Source organism: Pinus tabuliformis, chromosome J, assembly GCF_031772625.1.
Source record: "Pinus tabuliformis cultivar Carrire ecotype Pingquan chromosome J, CPIR1, whole genome shotgun sequence".
Lineage (NCBI taxonomy): Eukaryota > Viridiplantae > Streptophyta > Pinopsida > Pinales > Pinaceae > Pinus > Pinus tabuliformis.
The window spans coordinates 223,272,939-223,291,872 of NC_142295.1; positions in this window are offsets into that span (position 1 = coordinate 223,272,939).

Below are 18,934 nucleotides of genomic sequence, written 5' to 3' on the forward strand. Positions count from 1 at the left end.
TCTATTTCAAAAGCAGCAAGCAGCTCCACTAATATGAAATCCTGTCTGAAAGAAGGTGAAGATACAGGGCTCCGCTACCAGATCTAGTTCTTCTAGCAGGTGAAAAAGTAACTAAAGTAAAGGGGTAGTTCATAGAGGCCGCCATACCTGAAAGCAACTCTCGTGAGCTAGACAGAAAGCTACTACCAGAGCTAGCCCAACCACTGGTTCAAATACAACTGATTCCGAATCAATAGGCTTTCGAACTAAAGGATCCGTCTCCGGGCGAGGTGATAGCAAAGAGAGCATTGGTTTTCATTCAATCTCCACCGCAGCGACAGGACCAGGTTCAGGTTATACGGATCCAGAGCTACCAGCATCATATTGAGATCGAGCAGTTCCACCGCCTTACCCCGACAGCTGTTGAACCATCGCATGCACCAGCTGCCAATGCACAACCTTGTAACAGGGAACACGAAACCTTACGAAACCTTCGCATACCCCGGCAGATAATAGGAATCGAAGTAATGTTAACATTAAAACCAGACCGGTGACGGTTAGCGAAAATGCACCGGGCTTATTGCTTTTAAGCTATGCTCGAGCCTCTTCCGCCTCGGGAAGAGGCCAAATAAGATCGCGAAGCCTGAGGTGCGAATGAAACTTAGCTTAGGTCGGCATATCCCCGCACACAACATTTCCAAACTTTAGGATAACAACCGAATAACACCTAAGAACTAATGCTATCTCCGTCCGGAACGATTACTATAGTCCCTGCCGGATGCCAGATGGCAGGGACTAATAAGAACTCCAGACTACTATGAAATGCTACACAAGGAACTTATGAAAGAGAAAACCACTAAGTATAAAGGGATCACAACTTCGTGTCGTTCAGCATCAATTTCTATTGTAGAGAAAACAATCAAGGAGAAGAATCAACCACAATGGACAGATAAATCCCATTTATTAAAATTCTGGGAAGATATAAGACTAACATGCAGAAGAACATCAATTCCACAACAAAATACATTGATTCCAAGGCAACCCAACCCGACCCAAAAGGCGCTTTCGAGACCACCAAATAAAAAAGATGTTACAACACCAACAAAATATGGAATTCCATTTCGATCAGGAAAATCCACATCTCCACAAGGGTTGAATTCCCATAGAAATAATCAACCCACTACAATAGGGAAATCACGACAAATATCACGACTACTAGAAATGCTAGCTCGTGGTCGATGACCACGAACATGCCGCGACAAATAACAAAGAAGTATGTGCCCTGACAATAATAAACACGTATGTACTCAAATTATTAGTTTTGAAGTTCCGTCCTTTGATATCTATGACTATCTGGAGATCCTCCTTCCAATTATCAAGATGTTTATTAGATAATCTTGCATCCTTGTTGTGGTTCTCACAGGACTTGACATAACATCCCTGCTCAATGTAAGGAATTTCCCTACCCTCAACCTCACAGAGTACGGTTATAGACTTAGCAGAAGTGAACACTCAACACAAAAAACTGAAGATTGCATTCCAATAAATTGAATTTATACACTAAATTAGTGGCAGATTCAACAGTTGGTGTGGTAATTAGCAACTACTCCCTCCAACTATTAATTTATTTCCTACCTACATTGTTGACCAATATTTCATCACCTGAATATGAATATATGTCATGATTATGATTTTGAAATATCTCCTTAATCCATACTTATATGTTAACTAAGCTGCTGGCCTAAGTCTTACCTGTCGTATCCCATTTCTTTTAAAATTTTGATTAAATTCTCTTGATTTATATTCTTGCATTATTGAGATATGAGAATTTTGGTGCACTTATTAATTTGTTTTTCGACCATACTCCTGAACTCTTTAAAGTGGTCAAAAACATCACTCTTAATTCTTACTAACTATAACCATGTGTACTAAGATCTATTATCAACAAAAATAAGAGAATACCATGCTCAACCAAGAGACCTAGTTTTCATAGGTCCACATACAATAGTTTGAATTAAATCAACCATTTCTCTTTACCTTCTTTTCTTTACTTATAGGAAAAAGTTCTCCATGTTCCTTTCCAGGTACACATGCTTCACATTCAACATGATCTTTTTCTTAAAAATAATACCTTCAACCATTGTGTTTTTTTATAGTAACATTAAATTTTTGTAATTTATATGGCCATACCTTTGATGTCATAACTCTATTGCTGACATTGTTGTAGATTTCAATGCTTGATGACTAGTCTTGGTCACATCCAAGTTATAAAAACCTCCAACTATGGTACGTTGGCAATAACGTAGTGATATTGAATATATTTCACAACACACTATGACTTAACAAATCCCACATTGAAATATTTCGTCCTTTGTTGTTCGGGCATGGGTTTCCTTTGTATGGTTGTTTACCCTTCACTGCTAATGCCAAATATGATCTATTTGAGCCCAAATTAAAGCTCTTCATCCTCTCCTCCTCTTGTAGAAAAATTCTTGTCAATTCACTAAATGTAGGGTGGTTAACTCTTGCTCAGATAATTGAAACAAAAAAATAGATAATATTGCACTAAGCCATTTAACGTGATTGTGACTAAGTAAATACTAGAAACATTTTCAACAATATATCCTAACTTGTCCCTTAAATACATGAGACATGAAATTGGTTATATTTTAGTTTGCTTCCATTTTGAGAGATAAAAGCTTATTCTTCAAAAACAAGATCGAGTTTGTATTTGTTCTTTCATACGCACCCTTCCAACATCCCATGTTTCCTTGAATGTCTTGCAATATTTTATGTGTTGGATAACGTTGTCCTTTACATACATACACAACAACACCTTCGCTTTCATCTCCGGTTTCTCCCAATAGGTACATAAGTTCCAATAGTGGGTTGGGGCTAATCCCCACTACCAATTAAAGATAAATTATGACTCTAGAAGTTTTTAGAAGCTTGCATTTCCAATTCACATAGTTTCCTCCAGCTAGTTTATTGGACTCATTCTAATAAGTATCAACCAGAAGATTTGACATGATCACAAAAAAAAATTCTCTAATCAACAAAATGCTACCAAATCTACCATATCTAAAACCAAATGCACCGAAATTCACTAGATCCAAAAAGATATTACAAAGAAAAATGTTTAAATATAATTGCTTTAAATAAAATCTCATTTATGGAATTTTCTTCTCATAAACTTTACACCACAATCACTTTTACCACACTTCTAAAATCCAGATTTCTTAAAATCCACTTTTAAAATCCTTATTTATCCTTTAACAATACCCAATTTACTTTCGATAAACAATAACCTCAAAGAAATTCCCTTCACTCGTAGGAAAGCATTGAGAAAAACACCAATACAAATCAATCTCCGTATTCAAAGTAATCCATAACTCAATCGAAAAGTCATGCTTACTTCACAAAGAAATGGTGACATAACAGACGAAGCAAAAACTTTTCTTCATGTTGTCTTAACCGCAAGGGCACGACTCCCATGCGGCGCGCCACGGGTCTACAACAAGAGTGTAGGCCAATATTTTCTGTAGAGATTATGGCAAAATATCTGCAACAACTTGTTGAATTTATAGAGACGATGTTTTCTGCAAAGAATCATCTCCCACGCAGCTCAAGTCTGGGCAACCTCTGAGTCCACACAAGCCTCAACATGGAGACTGCCTGGAACTTACTCCACAACGAATATTACATAGAGATCTTGACTCTATCCTTCATAGTATCAAACCGTGATCTCACTCTAATACCATATTAGAGGTGAACACTCAACAAAAGACACTAAAGATTGCATTCCAACATTTCCAATTTATACAGTAAATGAGTCACGGATTCAATAGTGAGTGTGCCAATTATCAACTATTCTTCCCAACTGTTAATTTATCTCTTGCATGCATCGCTAGCCAACCATTCATCATTGGCATATGAATAGACATTGTGATAATTATTCTGACAAGACTTGCGCTCATGAGATTACCTCGACATCTAGAACAAGTCATCTAAGCACCCTCTTGATTTAGCATAAAGTGGAGAAAAAATTCAAATGCGACTAGAGGAACAAGTAATGAGTCGTGAAACTGAAGCCTAGAGAGCATCTCCCGTGCTCATTTCCTCATTGTCCAGGAGGACTCGCATCCGATAGGGTACGAGCGGATGGTAGATGTTGCTGTAAACATTGTTCTTGGTGTAAGATCCGCTCTGGTTGAGGAAATAGTTCAATGAATTCACATTTCATATATAACGTGTTGGAGTTGAAATAAACATTGGGGTCATATGTTATAGTTATATAAATTTTTATTTAACCAAGGATTAGAAGTACATATACACCTCAAAATAATAGTCTGAATTTTAATGGAACATTATTTAATTTAATTTGTATTATATAGTTGAAATCATGAAAATACAAACCAATAATAAGAAAACAAATAATAAGAAAACAAATAAAATGATTTCTTTATGACATTCCCAATATTGTGTCCCCAGCAAGTTCTTCTAAGGCAAGCCCTACAAAAACTCAAAGTCGCATGTCAACGTGTTTGAATGAAATGGAAACCATGGAGCATAATATTTATAAGTACGAAAGAACTCACATTCAATATGAAATGAAATGGAATCAATCATACTCTAATTACCCATAATTTTGCAAATGCATGCCAAAATATAATACGGTCAACAAGTCCCAACCAAAAATATTGTATCCTAGTAAGTCATCTAACTAAGCCCTCCTAGGTGCATAAAAGCCTCCACTACAAGATAGCATGACACCAAGAATTTCAGCATTGGAATATTTTATTTCATCAAAAAAATCCTCAAGGATATTTATATAACCTTGCATGACACAATATGCATTAACATCAAGTGATCTTAAGGATCATGCATCATCATAAAATTCACATTTTGTTTCACAACAAAACTTTCTTTTGCTTCAATGTATATGTTGTACGTTTTGAAAGTGAGAGTATATGCCACAAAGGTATCCTTTATGCTTGAGGATTCTAGCTTATCCTCTTCTTCTTAGGAACATGACTGTAAATTGGACATTAAAATATGTAGAAATGCGATAAACTTTGTTCCATACCAAGACATATGTTCAAAATATAAGTTGTGGTATCAGAAGCTTATGTGTACAGAAAATTGGGAAATTCCATGCGATGGATCACAAATTTAGTAGCTTCACGTAAACCATGCTATCGTTCAAGGAATGAGAGGGACACGATTCCATACATATATTAATCCCAGGAATTAATTTGTCTACTTCGTTAATCCTATATTAAATTTGTCTATCCTTATATCATACAAATGTGCACCAGGTATCTGAACTCTATTATGTGAGAATAGCTTTCTCGACTGAGGTTATAGAGACATTTTTATGTGGCCTCTTGCATTTTTGCACAGAGAAAAACACTAGGTGGAAACAATCTCAGCAATAAAGCATTGAAAGTTCTAAATTTTGATAATTGAAAAACATATCATTGGAGTTGGGGCAAAAACAATGACTATAAGTATGTTGTAGGATAATGAGATGAAAGTCCGGTAGATTATTTTATCGGAAAGAAAACAATGGGGATATTGTGTGTTCAAGGGATCAGAAAAAATCAATATAATTGCACGGGCAATAGATGAAACATGGTTTCCATGAGTTAGGGATGAAGAAAAGTGGTAAGCCGCATGAATTTCCACTTGAAGCGTTTTTCGGGTGTTAATCGAACAGGAATGCCACACAAGAAGGTAAAAGTATCAACATCCTTTAAAGCATAAAATCACTTAACTAATGAAGGTCATTATTTATTGCTTTCTCAACATCATCCCCTCCACTCATATGGATTGTTGCAATAGTTGAATAGGAAATTACCTCAAAAATGAAATGTGTAGAGGATATGGTTATCCAAACAGGCATGGATGTTGATTTATTTTATTAGAGATAAACCCTAACTGCCATTGGAATGCAAGCCCAGCATGGGAGGAGATTTATTGTTTCTAACCTAGCAAAAAAAAGTAGGACACAATTTTTTTCTTTTCTTTTGTTTGGTAATGGAAACTAATGGGAAAAGTGTCGAAAATCATAGTGTCACTATTAATCTCAATTGAATGGCTACATTGTTATATGAGGATCAAATAAAAGTCAGAGGAAATCTGCGGTAATCTTGTTCTTTCCTTGATAAAGCTATGGTTTCTTTATACTGATTTTTGGCCTGTTCACCGCAATTCAGAGGGATAAGGGATAAGGTTTAAGTTTGAGATAATGTTAATCATCATCAAAAGCATAGTGATTATCCTCACAATCCACCAAGTATTGTACATTCCCAAGCATTTGAACTAAATAAGATAGCTCTATCTTTGTAAGAGTAATCTCGATCTCAAGCTGTGAGAGTCGAGCCTAAGTGTGAGGCTGTAAGAATTATAAGGTTTACCCACTATCGTCAATGTGAGATAAGGAAGATGTGCCATCACTTCCAATGTGTGAAGATTGATCGTTTTGATAATAGAAGTGCAATGGTATTGGTTCGCATTTGAGGTTTATTAAAAGCTAATTATTGGTGGATAGACGATTTATTTTAATACAAAGCTTTATGAAAGCCAAACATTTTATTTATTAATTATTATTTTTTATTTTTCTGATGATATTTTTTTTATAGCAGAAGAAGCACAGATGCAACGGTAAGCTGAAGAGAAAAGTGGAAGATGTTGTAAATGGGGAGCATACGCGAAAAAATTAAAAATGACTTTCTTGAGTATATATAAGAATATCGTGTTGCACATTAAGGTTTGAAAATACATGTTCGTGCCTTTGAGTAGTCTGCCTTTGTGGTTGATACCTTCTCAACTTCTCTGATTTTTGGAATTAAATGCACCACTTTATGGCGGAGGAAGTGACATTTTGATTGCATGAAGAGTCTTTGAAGTTTTACTCTGATGCTGCAACCAAAATAATGGCATTCTCCCAACAAGGGCCTACAAAAGTTTGTATTCTTTCAGCCAACGGTGTAATTTCTCATGTGACACTTCGACAACCATCAAATTCTATTAGTACTGTAACTTATGAGGCACATAAAGCCCGGAACTGTTGGTGATCAAATAAGTTTTGGTTATTTCCAAGAAAGTCTTCTCATGTTTGGGAGTCTCGATAAGGTGGAAAAATCCAATTGAATAGCTATTGAGGGGCTTGGAGTCTCTTCCTTGTTCAATTCTGACAACATACGCTCTTTTTTCCTCACAAGAACGGAAATGGCTATCATGCTCCTACTACCACTCATGTTCATTCCCTCGAAGTGTCGGGCATCAAGTTCAATTCAAGACGTGGACATGACGAGTGTTATAAAAAAATTACTGGGGTAGACGAGAGTAGTCTAGCTCAAAATTTGGTTGCGGCAAAGTCAAATTTAGTTACGGAAAGGATATCTCAACTACATATAGCTTTAAAAAATATGCAGGAAATAACTCACAACAAAATAGAGTAGAAACAAAAAGGTTGTGGTAAATTTACTGAGGAAGGTTTATGACCACATCACAACATAACATACTTGGTATTACATTTCAAAACATAGGAAAATACATTTGCATGATAAATGGAAGTTATATATCCAAGTGAAAAACACAAAAGGCTTACTATGATTTACGCATCATGGGGTTTGCAGAGTAAATGTCTGTAAAATTTCGTAAAACTAATTTTCACATGCCCACCAATATTTCCTCCACAATTTTCTCCTCACTACCTCACAAAACTTCACCCTCTCTAGCTCTCTAACTTTCCAACTGATGCAAAGTGACTTTTACATTCATATTTATCTCAACATACAAATTTGACATTAATACATGACAAAGAAAATAATTAATACGCAGCATGGGCGATTTTACATAGTAAATGGTTTTGCTGAACTTGGAGGTGTTGTGGAGTGTGGGGAATAGTCACAAAGTGAATTCCTTCCAATATTGATTTACTAAACTCCATTAAGTGCCTTAAATTCTTTGTTGTGTTGCGGAATGGTAAACATTGTACTTTTGCTCCTACTTCGGTCCTTTCGCCTATAAAGAAAATCACAACTCTACAATAGTTGACTAGGCAAGCCTGGTGTCATTAGTTTTTTTAAGACAGTGGTTGGGATTATTATTTCCAACACTCCCCCTTAATCACAAATTCCTCCAATTTCAGTTCCCAAACAATCTCTGTGATAAAAAAAATTCTCACATGCCAATGGATTTGTTAAAATATCATCAAACTGTTCATGTGACCTATAATGTTGCAACACAGTTTCATAATCATTAATCAAATCTCTCATAAAATGATATTTAGCATCACTATGCTTGGTCCTCTTGTGAAAGACAAAATTCTTTGACAATCCAATTGTGGATGTGTTGCCGCAGAAAATAGTTGTCACTCCCTCTTGATCGTGGCAAAGATCCCTCAACATCCTTCTCATCCAAACTCCCTAACACGCTGATGTTGTTGTGTAGACATATTCAACTTTTGTTGTTGATAGTGATACTATTGGCTGCTTCTTAGAGGAACATGAAATGGCTCTAGAACCTAAATGAAAAGCATGTCCTTATGTGCTCTTTTTGTCACTGACACATCCTGCCCAATCACTATCATTGTAACCAACCAGCTTGAAATCATTTGTTGCGATGTACAAAATGCCATTTTTTTTGTCCCATTGACATACTTTAGAATCCTTTTTACTGCATTCCAATGTGTTTCCTTTGGTGTCTCCATGAACCTTGACACCAAAATCACTGCAAACATTATATTTGGCCTAGTGGCAGTCAAATACATAAAACTCCCTATCATGCTTTTTTATAATGTCAGATTGGCATTACTATTGCAATCTTCTTTGCTCAACCTCAACCCCATGGCAATGAGAGTTGGTGCGCGATTGTTGTTCTGCATATTAAGCCTCTCCAAAATGTATCCTACATACTTTACTTGAGAGATAAAAATGCCATTTTCAATTTTCTTCACTTCTATGCCCAAAAAATACCTTGACAACCCCAAGTTAGTCATTTCAAATTCATTCTTCATGACTTGTTTGAAATCTGCGATAAGGAAATCATCACCGCCTGTAAAAGTGAAATCATCTACATATAAGATGACAATAAGAATCCTGCCATCTCTCTCTTTAATGTAGAGAGTAGGCTCACCATCACATTTGTCAAAACCATTGTCAAAAAAGTAAGCATCTATCCTATTGTACCATGCACGTGGTCCTTGCTTCAACCCATAAGGAGCTTTCCTCAACCAATTCACTTTTTCTTCATGGTCTTCTACCCCATAACAGGTGGTTGTGGAAAATACACTTCCTCTTTCAGCACTCCATTTAAGAAAGTTGATTTTACGTCCATTTGATACATGTTCAGTTTATGTTGCGTGACAATTTCCATAAGTAAATGTACTATCTCCATCCTTGCGACTCGCGCAAATGTCTCTGAATAATCTCTTCCATGCTGCTTTATGTATCCTTTGCAACTATCCTTACTTTGTGTCTTTCAATCGTTCTGTCAACGTTGCTCTTGGTATTATAGACCCACTTTACTCCAATGACATATTTTCCTTGTAGAAGGTTCACTACCTCCCGTGTGTTGTTTATTTCTATTGCTTCTATTTTTTCCTCCATTTTCATAACCCATTTTTCTTCTTTGACTGCATCTTCAAACTGGAATACGTCATCTACATGACAAAACAAAGAAAATAATAAATTCAAACTAACGCTGCTATGAATTTCATCTTGCTCATAAATTTCATTTAAATTTCTGAATTTTGGTCTTCTTATGTTTCTTGAAGATGGGCTTGAAATGTCACTTGGTGTTGCGCTTTGCAGCATGGTTGGAGAAGAACGCACTTGACTATGCCACACTATCCTAATAGTTTTTGACAGTGTTTCTTGTTGCCTGCTTTGTTGTTCCTGTATAGGAGTAGAGGGAGTCACTCTTGAGAAATTTCTTGTTGCTGTAAATTCCTCTTTGTCCTCATGTGGTATACATGATTTTACATTGACTGTCTACTCTAAACTTCCATCCCATGCTTCCTCTTCTATGAACTGCACATCTTTATTGATTATGACTTTCTTGGTTGATGGATTGTAGAGCTTGTATGATTTGGATTCATCAATATATCCAACAACTATGCATTTCTCCTCCTTGTTGTCCGACTTATTCCTCAACTCATTCAGGACATGTGCATATGTCACGCAACCAAAAACTCTCATGTGAGTGACACTATGCTTTCTTCCAATCCATGCCTCCTTAAGAACTATGTTCTGGATGCTTTTGGTTGGACATCTATTCAAGATATATTCTTCACAAGCGACAACTTCAGCCCAATAAACATTTGGAAAATGTTTTTCCTTCAACATACTCCTTTCCATTTCCATGGTGGTCCTATTCTTCCTTTCCACTACACCATTTTTATGATGTGTATACCTTGTTGTAAATTCCCTGTGAATTTCATTTTCCCTCCAAAAATGAAGGAAACAATTTGTGATGTATTCACCGCCTCTTTATTTTTTGATAAGTAAGAGAAGGACCTTTTATTGATGTAGCAAAATTACATGGTTTACAAGAAACTGCACCCACTTTGAGAAAGAGTCCTAGTGAGCAGGGCTGGCAGAAACCCAATGGTAGCCCAAAGAAACCTTGGAATCCAAGGACTGAAGCCCATAGAAAGCCTACAAGCCTCCCACCGAGGATCCACAAAGGGACCCACAATGGATCACTCTACAACCAACAACTGGACCCGACGATCGCTATCGGTTGAGTTCATTAAAATTTTTTAGGTTTGGATCTCTCGAGCAACAAGCACGAACCAATCTCCGTCGTTGATTACTCAAAACCGATCCAATGACCATCGTCGATATCGGGCGGACAAGATGAACGGGGGTTAGCCGTCTGATGAGGGTAGTTTTCTCTCACCTCTCGCCGCAACGTGTCACAAAATGAGTGGAATGAAAGGCACAAGACGAAAAACCCGAAACCATTCTTATCCCGTCTGATATACCATTGTGTTTTTATATCCGAAGTTTCACGGAAAAACTAAAATGCTCTGCTACCAAGCAATAATCGTCTGACCCTTCCCGCGGGCATTTCTGAACCTTTTGCCTAGATTCTACATCAAAAATCGATTATGCCCAATGCAAACAGGAAACTAGATTTGTGGTCAAAGTTTTGGAGACTAACCAAAATCAAAAAAAGTGTAGCTGATTTAGGTGACCCCTTCCTCCCGCATGTCTCCTGAATCCCATCGATCAGTTCTGTTCATGCATATTTCCATATCATTGGTTGCCAGAAATAAACAATCCTCATTTACTTTTCTGGTAGGTAATTACTCCCAAGCATGTCGAGAATCCTTGTACCTATTAGTCACTCCATTGTTGGCCAATTGATCTACTAACATATTTTCTTTCCTTTTGACATGAACAAATCTTATTGTTTTAAGGGTTTGAAGGTGAGAATAGATAAAGTAAGAAACTTGGAATAGCATCCAATGCTTCGACACTTTATCTGGAAAAGTTCCATTGTGTGTTTTCTTGGCTACTCTAATGATCAATTCTGAATCCGCTTCAATGATAACATTCTGTAGATTTGCCTCCTTCAGGATCTCCAAGCATTTCTCTAATTCCAGGTGTTCAGCCATGTTATTTGTACCCTTCCCCAAGTGGCCATGGAAGATGTATTTTGTTTGCCCCCAATGATGCGTTATGGCACCCCCAAAGCCAGCTACCCTTGGATTTCCCTTAGATGCTCCATCAATGTTTACCTTGAAGAAGCCTTGTGGAGGGGGCATCCAACTACTAGCCCCTATATTTATTGTTCTCCCTCCATTTATTATTCCTTGAGGACTGATGGACTAGAGTCCCAAATTATGAATAATATTCTCCTCTTGAGACAGAGGAGTATCCTTAGGAAGTGATCTCAATAGGATTTTTATTGTGTCTTTAAGCTGTTTTAGAATTTGATCAATTATGTGCTGGGGCTCGCTAGCTTTATCTTTGAAGATCTGCCTATTGCGCTCTTTCCAAACATTCAAAATGACAAAGCCTTGTACCAGCATCCACGCTTTGTTAATGATCTCATTTCCTAAGAAGTTCTTCCTCTATATTTTCAAAGTGTTGGATATGTTGAAACTGTCCTTGTCGGTTTGTCTGAAGAGTGAGGCCATCGAGTTCCACACCTTAGCAAAAAAAGGGAAGAGGTTGATAAGGTGTTCAATTGTTTCCTCATGTGAGCCATAGAGGTGACATTTGGAAGGGCCAATGAAGCCTTTCTTTACGAGGTTTCTCCAAGTTAGGATCTTTTTTTGATGCACTAGCTAGATGAATAACTTTATTTTCATCCAATGAGAAGTTTGCCAAAGCTCCTTCCAGACTTGATTAGTGTTCATAAAGTTAAAACCTGTGATTGCCTATTTTTCCTATTTAAGGTTAAAGTTACCTTCATTATTCTTCCCCCATCTTAATTTGTTAGGTGAGGAAGAAACCAGAATCTATCTATGCTCTAAGTCATGGATAAGAGCATTTGCCTTGGCCTTCAAAGGACTCTCATCACTGTAACTTAGATCCTTCCATTTCGTCCATTTCATATTATTCCTTCCCTGGTCCCAGAAATCTTTTACCAATAACAAACCTTTGTAATCTGTGTCTCTCTTGAGGGTTTCCATGTCATTCCTGTACAATATGGGTTCCTATGCCTAGCTGTCCTCCAAAAATCAACCATTGTCCCTTGCTCGAACTTCCCAGAAATAGTGTTGTTGAACAATGCTTTTGTTCTCCCATGCAAGGTTCCAAATGTGTGAGCCCCTGTTTTTCCCTGGCATTCTAATGTGATCCTTCTCCTATGCTTGGCATACTTTTCCCGATCTTGTCCTGAAGTTTATTTAAAATTGGTTCCCATATTTTCTTGCTGAGAGGTTTGTTAGTAAGAGGAATGCCAAGATATTTGAAAAGTAACTATTCCCTTTGAAAACCAAGAATCTTGGTAATGTTTCTTTGTATAGCAATATTAGTATTAAAGAAAAAAACTTTGGACTTGTTGAGGATTACCTTTGTACCTACTGCCATAGCAAGGTTGTTTAGATATTTTTCATTTCTCTTGCTTCCCTAACTATGGGTATGCCCTGCAACATAGTATCATCCACAAATTCTTGATGAGTGTTAGCCTCTCCACCCAGGGTGAGCTTGATACCTTGAACTCAACCTTCATCATTTTCCCTTTTGATTTCCCTACCTAGCCCTTCCATCATGAGGATTAAGAGGAAAGGTGAGAGTGGCACCTTGTCTGAGTCCTCTGGAAGGTGTGAATGTACTTGAAGGAGCTCCATTAAGCAAAATTGAAAAACTGGTCATCGTAACTAGTGCCACAACCCATATTATCCAGTTTTGGTCAAAGCCATATGATTTTAGAATAGCTCTGATATAAGACTAGCTGAGTTTGTCATAGGCTTTCACAATTTCCAACTGAATGATCATACCTGCTTGCTTGTTGCATTTGAGAGAGTGTACTACCTCATGTGCTTGGATGATGTTGTTGAGAATTTGTCTTCCTTTCACATAGCCTGTTTTCTCTTCCGAGATGAGGGAAGGTAGCAGGGGCTTGAGTCTATTAGCTATCACTTTGGAAATGATTTTATACACCACATTACATAACGCTATGGGTCGAAATCCATTTCAAGTTATAGCATTTTCCTTTTTGGTGATTAAAGCTATCATGGAAAAATTCAGTTCTTTAAGAATCTTTTTGGATGTTCTTGAGTCTTCCACAACCTCGAGGATGTCTTGTTTGACTATTCCCCGGCAGACTTTGAAGAAGTTTACATTGAAACCATCTGGACGTGGTGCTTTTCCACTTTGCATTTCCTTAATCACCTCACTGAACTCCTCTTCCGAGGCTGGCCTGTTGAGATTGTGGTTGTCCTCTCTGGTGACGAACTTGGGAATATATTGGGTGAACTAATCAATGAACCTAGATCTATCCTCCATTGGCTCCTTTGAAATATTGAGGAAGTGTTGTGCTAAACTCGATTCCATGTACTTATGAGAGACGAGCTGAACACCTTGAGAATCCTTAATCTTTGTGATTCTGTTATGTGTCATATGGGCCATAGTGGACTCGTGGAAGAACTTTGTATTTCTTTCTCCCTCTTTGACCCATTGAATCCTAGATTTCTTCTTGTAAGCATCTATCCTCCCATTCTTCCTGCAAAGAGTTAGTTACTTTTTTCCTTTCTTCATTGAAGCCCTCTGTGATATTTATCTGATTGATTTCCTGGAGTTTTTTCTCAGTTTCTGTTTTGGCCTTGATGATATCGCCAAATTCCTGTTTGTTCCAATATTTAAGTTTGGATTTAATATGTTTTAGTCTCTATTGGAGCATGTATATTTTAGTACCCTGAATATTCAGATCCTCTTTCCACCATTTGTCAATGTTACTAGTGAAATTGGGGTGTGAGAGCCAGGCATTTTCGAATCTGAAGGGCCTGTTTCTCGAAATGCCCATAAAGGAAGCTTCTAGCTAAACTGGCCAATGATCTGAACCTCCAAAGGGTAGAATGAAAGGTGTGATTGTTGGTCTTGAGAGGAGGAGATCCTCATAAACAATAAACCTATCAATTTCTGAAGCCACATGAGATGCCCCTCACCTTTTATTGTTCCAAGTGAAGGTTCCTTTTATTGTTTTAGTGTCCACTACTCCCATGTTCATAACGAAATCTTGGAAGGCTTTAGAGTCTCTCCCTAGCTGTCTAGTGGCTCCTTTTTTTCTGAAAGAGATCTTATCATATTAAAATCACCTGCAACTATCCAAGAATATTGGGATGTCGTGCTCTTAGACCTTCTAGGGAGGTAAGAAGCTTGAGTTTATCCGCTTTATCTTGAGGTCCATAAACATTTGTTATCATGTATGTCTCCTTATCACCTACAAGACTACACACCAAAGATAGATAGTTCCCGGATGCTTCAACATCCAAGATTCCAAATTTCTGTGGATCCCACAGGGTAGGAATCCCACCTACCGAGTTGTTTGTGTTAACCTCTAAATATTGATACTTGATTAACCATTTTTTATGAATTTCTCTTATTTTATCCATCAAACATTTGGTTTCCTGAATAAAGACCATGTTTCGTGTTTCTTCTTTTATTTTGTTACATAGATTCCTTTGTTTCCTTTCATTACCTATACCTCTAATATTCCAGGTTGTGAGCATCATTAAGAAAGGTTAGTAAAGGAATAGTTGGTAAGATCTTTCATCTTACCTGAGTTAATCAGTAGTTTTCCAGATTCATTTAGCAGTTCATTATGTCTTTTCCTGCCTGAGTTCTTTGGAGATTGTGCTTGTGAGTTCTCCATCATTTTGACCCCACTTGGATCCTGGCTTTCATGGTTTCTTTTGACCACATTTCCCTTTGATTGTGCCCTTCATAGAAAGAGTTGTTGAACTTGATCATAATCTTTCTTTTGGCAAGGAGTCGACTCCTTTATTCTTTCCTTGTTCCAGAAATAGTTCTAGATCTAGATTCTCCCTGTCTATAATCTCCTGTAGTTCTTGGTCCTCCATTCTTACCTCACTTGGAGTCATCTCATGGTCCTTACTGATCTCCATGCAATTTTTTAGCTCATCCTTTTGCTGGTTGTTTACTATGATATCCTCCATTTCAACTTCCATGTCCTGCTCCTTTAGTGCATTCTCCCTGTCCTGGACTGTCTCCAAGTTCTCCTCTGCTTCCTCTAGGATTTTGAAATTGTTGTATTTTGTGTATCTATATTCACTAATCTTCTTGTGTGGCCATTTACCCCCTTTCCCTTTGCCCCCAACCTTGGTGAAACCCTCGTGATCTCTGTCCAAGGAGGTTTTCCCATTGCATTCGATATTGTTTGTTGGGCAGTCTCAGAATAGATGGTCGTGTTCATGACATTTGTGGCACCTGAATGGTATGTGCTCATAGTCCACTGTTTTCAACCATTCTTCATCATATACCTCTAAAATTGTTGCTTCTGGAAGGGCTCCAGATAGATCCATTTCCACACATATTCGGGCGAAGGACCTGTATATTTACCTTTAAGAGCTGCCTTTGATATCTTAAGAAAATGCCCGAGCTTTGTTGCCTATGGTTTTCAAAGATTCTGGTTGCCAATAACGGAGAGGTAATGAGTAGAGTTTATCAAAACCGGTATGGATGTAAATGTTTCACATTCTGAGACAAAGTTCATCATCCATGGCCACATGTAGAGTCCTGCCGCAGCATAGAAATAAGGCCCCCATTCAAACACTATGTATTTGTCCTCTAGGCTCATGAACACCACCGTGAAGAATCCCTTAGAACCCAGATGTAAATGTATTTCTCCCTTTGGCTTCTAATGACTCTTAATCTAGATATGTAATGCCCTTTCCATTGGCCATAATCCCATGAACTTGCAAATGATCCCATGTTATTTCACATGGTCCCTATGGCTTTAATCATTGGATCACTCAATACGACTCATGGAATGATGCTCGATTTGGGTTTACAGACTCCCGTAGCTTTCGTGGAAGTCATTTTCCTGCATCCAACTCCCTTCTCCTTTTCTTTACTAGTTTCATGTTGATTCCCTTCTTCATCCTGGGATTCGTTTCTTCCAACTGTCTCCTCGCCTCTTGCTTTTGAAATTTTTTCCAACGGTTTTTTGAAATGATTCCCTATTGTTTCCTTTCCTCCTGCTTTGACTTCCTGACTGTAGGAGGGAGTGGTGCTCCCCCCTGAGCATCCTGCCGTGGAACCCTATTGCAAAACCTTAGTGCCAACTTCAAACCTAGTTCAAGTTGGACACCACCACTCCTCCGAAATTTGATCTTCATCGTATTCACTACCTCTTTCACTCCTGAGGACTTTGATGCAATGTCCACTTTGCTTCTCGACAAGAGATTTTTATTGGCGAAAGTGATCAAACACTTCAATTTTTTTGTTTTAAGAGATAGACCCATGTCTTCCTTGCATAGTAATCTACGAAGATCAATAAATAATTCCTTCCACCAATTGATGGTGTCTTCATTGGTCCACATACATCTGAGTGGAGGATCTCCAAAGGTGTCTTTGCCCTTATTGACTACCCTGTTTGATAGTTTACTTGTGTGACAACTCGATATTTTCTTCCACCCTCTTGTCAGTTCATTGATAGTTGTGCATGTGCATCTTCTTCTTTCAAATCTAATCTTATCTTTAGGGGAAACATTCTATTGTTTGTGATCTGAATCTTTGCAATTAACTACCTACTTGGAGGCCTATCCAAACTTGTTTGAATAAGACATTGTAGCCCATTTGCATGAGTTGTCTAATGGTTATGAGGTTATGTTACAGACTGGGGACAAAGTAAACATCTGATATTTTCTTCTTCTCCCCCTTGTTTTCTAGGATATTAACTCTTCCTTTTCCCATGATAAAGACTTTTTTATCAGTCCCTAATGTCACTTCAAATTTCACACTTTCATCTAGGTTGGAAAGCATTTCTATCTTCCATGACATGTGGTTGCTACACTGTGAATCTAGATACCATATATCACTTTGTTTTTCTTCTGCTACATCACAAGCTAAAAACATGTTATCATGGTTTTTATTTTCTCTTATGAAATTTATGCTTGGTTCGTTACTTATGTCATATTGCTTCTTTCTACATTCATTTTCATAATGACCACACTTCTTACAGTAACGACATTGGACATGAGCTTTATCATACCTCTAACCTTGTGCTTAATTTTGGCTTGGGCCTTGACTTGGATTTTTATTTCTTCCCCTTCCACATGAGCTTGAAGGGTTGCTTCTTCAACTTCTGTGTGGGCTTCTTCCACTTCATATAGCATATGACATTCCTTTGCCTCAAGCTTGACCAAATGAAACTTGTGTCATGAAAGCATGCTATAATGAGGAGATTGCTACTCTATTCATTCTATGTTCATGAGAAATCAGTGATGCATGAAGCTCATCCACTAAGAACTATGAGATATCCTTTGTCTCTTATGTGTCCACAACAATGGCATCAAACCTTACTGGCAAACTTCTCAAAACTTTCTCAACTATTCCCCATTTTTCAAGGGTATCACCATGAGACCTGATTTCAATAACCAACCCAATTACATGTGTAAAATATGAGTCCACCTTCTCATACTCCTTCATAGAAAGTGTTTCACAGTCTCTTCTCAACATTTTCACTTTTGTTATCTTGAATTTTTCCATGCCTTGATATGATTTCTGCAGTGTGTCCCATGCCTACTTGGACTTTTTTGGTGTTGCAACCGGTGGGAAAACACATTCATGAACTGATTGAAAAATGTAGAAGGGGGCTTTTCCATCCTTCTTCCTGTTTTCCTTCAACAAATCTCTTTCTGCTTCAGACAAGGAATTGTATGATGATGCATCTACTGGTCCTTGAAAGCCATTCTCCACCAAATCCCAATGCCTTGAGACGAACACAAGAACTTCATTGTAATAGCCCAATAATCATCCTTTTTCTCCAATAAACTGAGTTATCGGAGGATTAGTCAATCTTGTTCTTGTTGTTTCAATTTGTGAGTGGAAAAAATACTTTCTATTCACTCGTAAATACACTTCAAAAATCTACCCTCAAAACAATTCTTTTAACTGGTAGTAAAAACACTTGTTTTTACACTAACAGAGTTTAACCTCCTCTCATACCATGTTAGAAGAAATTTATGTGGGAAGTGTAGAGGAGTCTAGCTAAAAACTTAGTTGTGGAAGAGTCAACTTCAGTTGTGGCAAGATAAGTCTTAAGTTGTGGCAAGGATACCATAACTACACAAACCCTTAAATAATACACAGGAAATAAGTCACAACAAGACAAAGTAGAAACAAAAAGGTTGTGGTAAATTTACTCATGAAGGTTTAAGACCACATCGCAACAGAACATACTTTGTATTATATTTAAAAACATAGGAAAATCATTCGTGTGATAAATGGAGGTTGTAGCTCCAAGT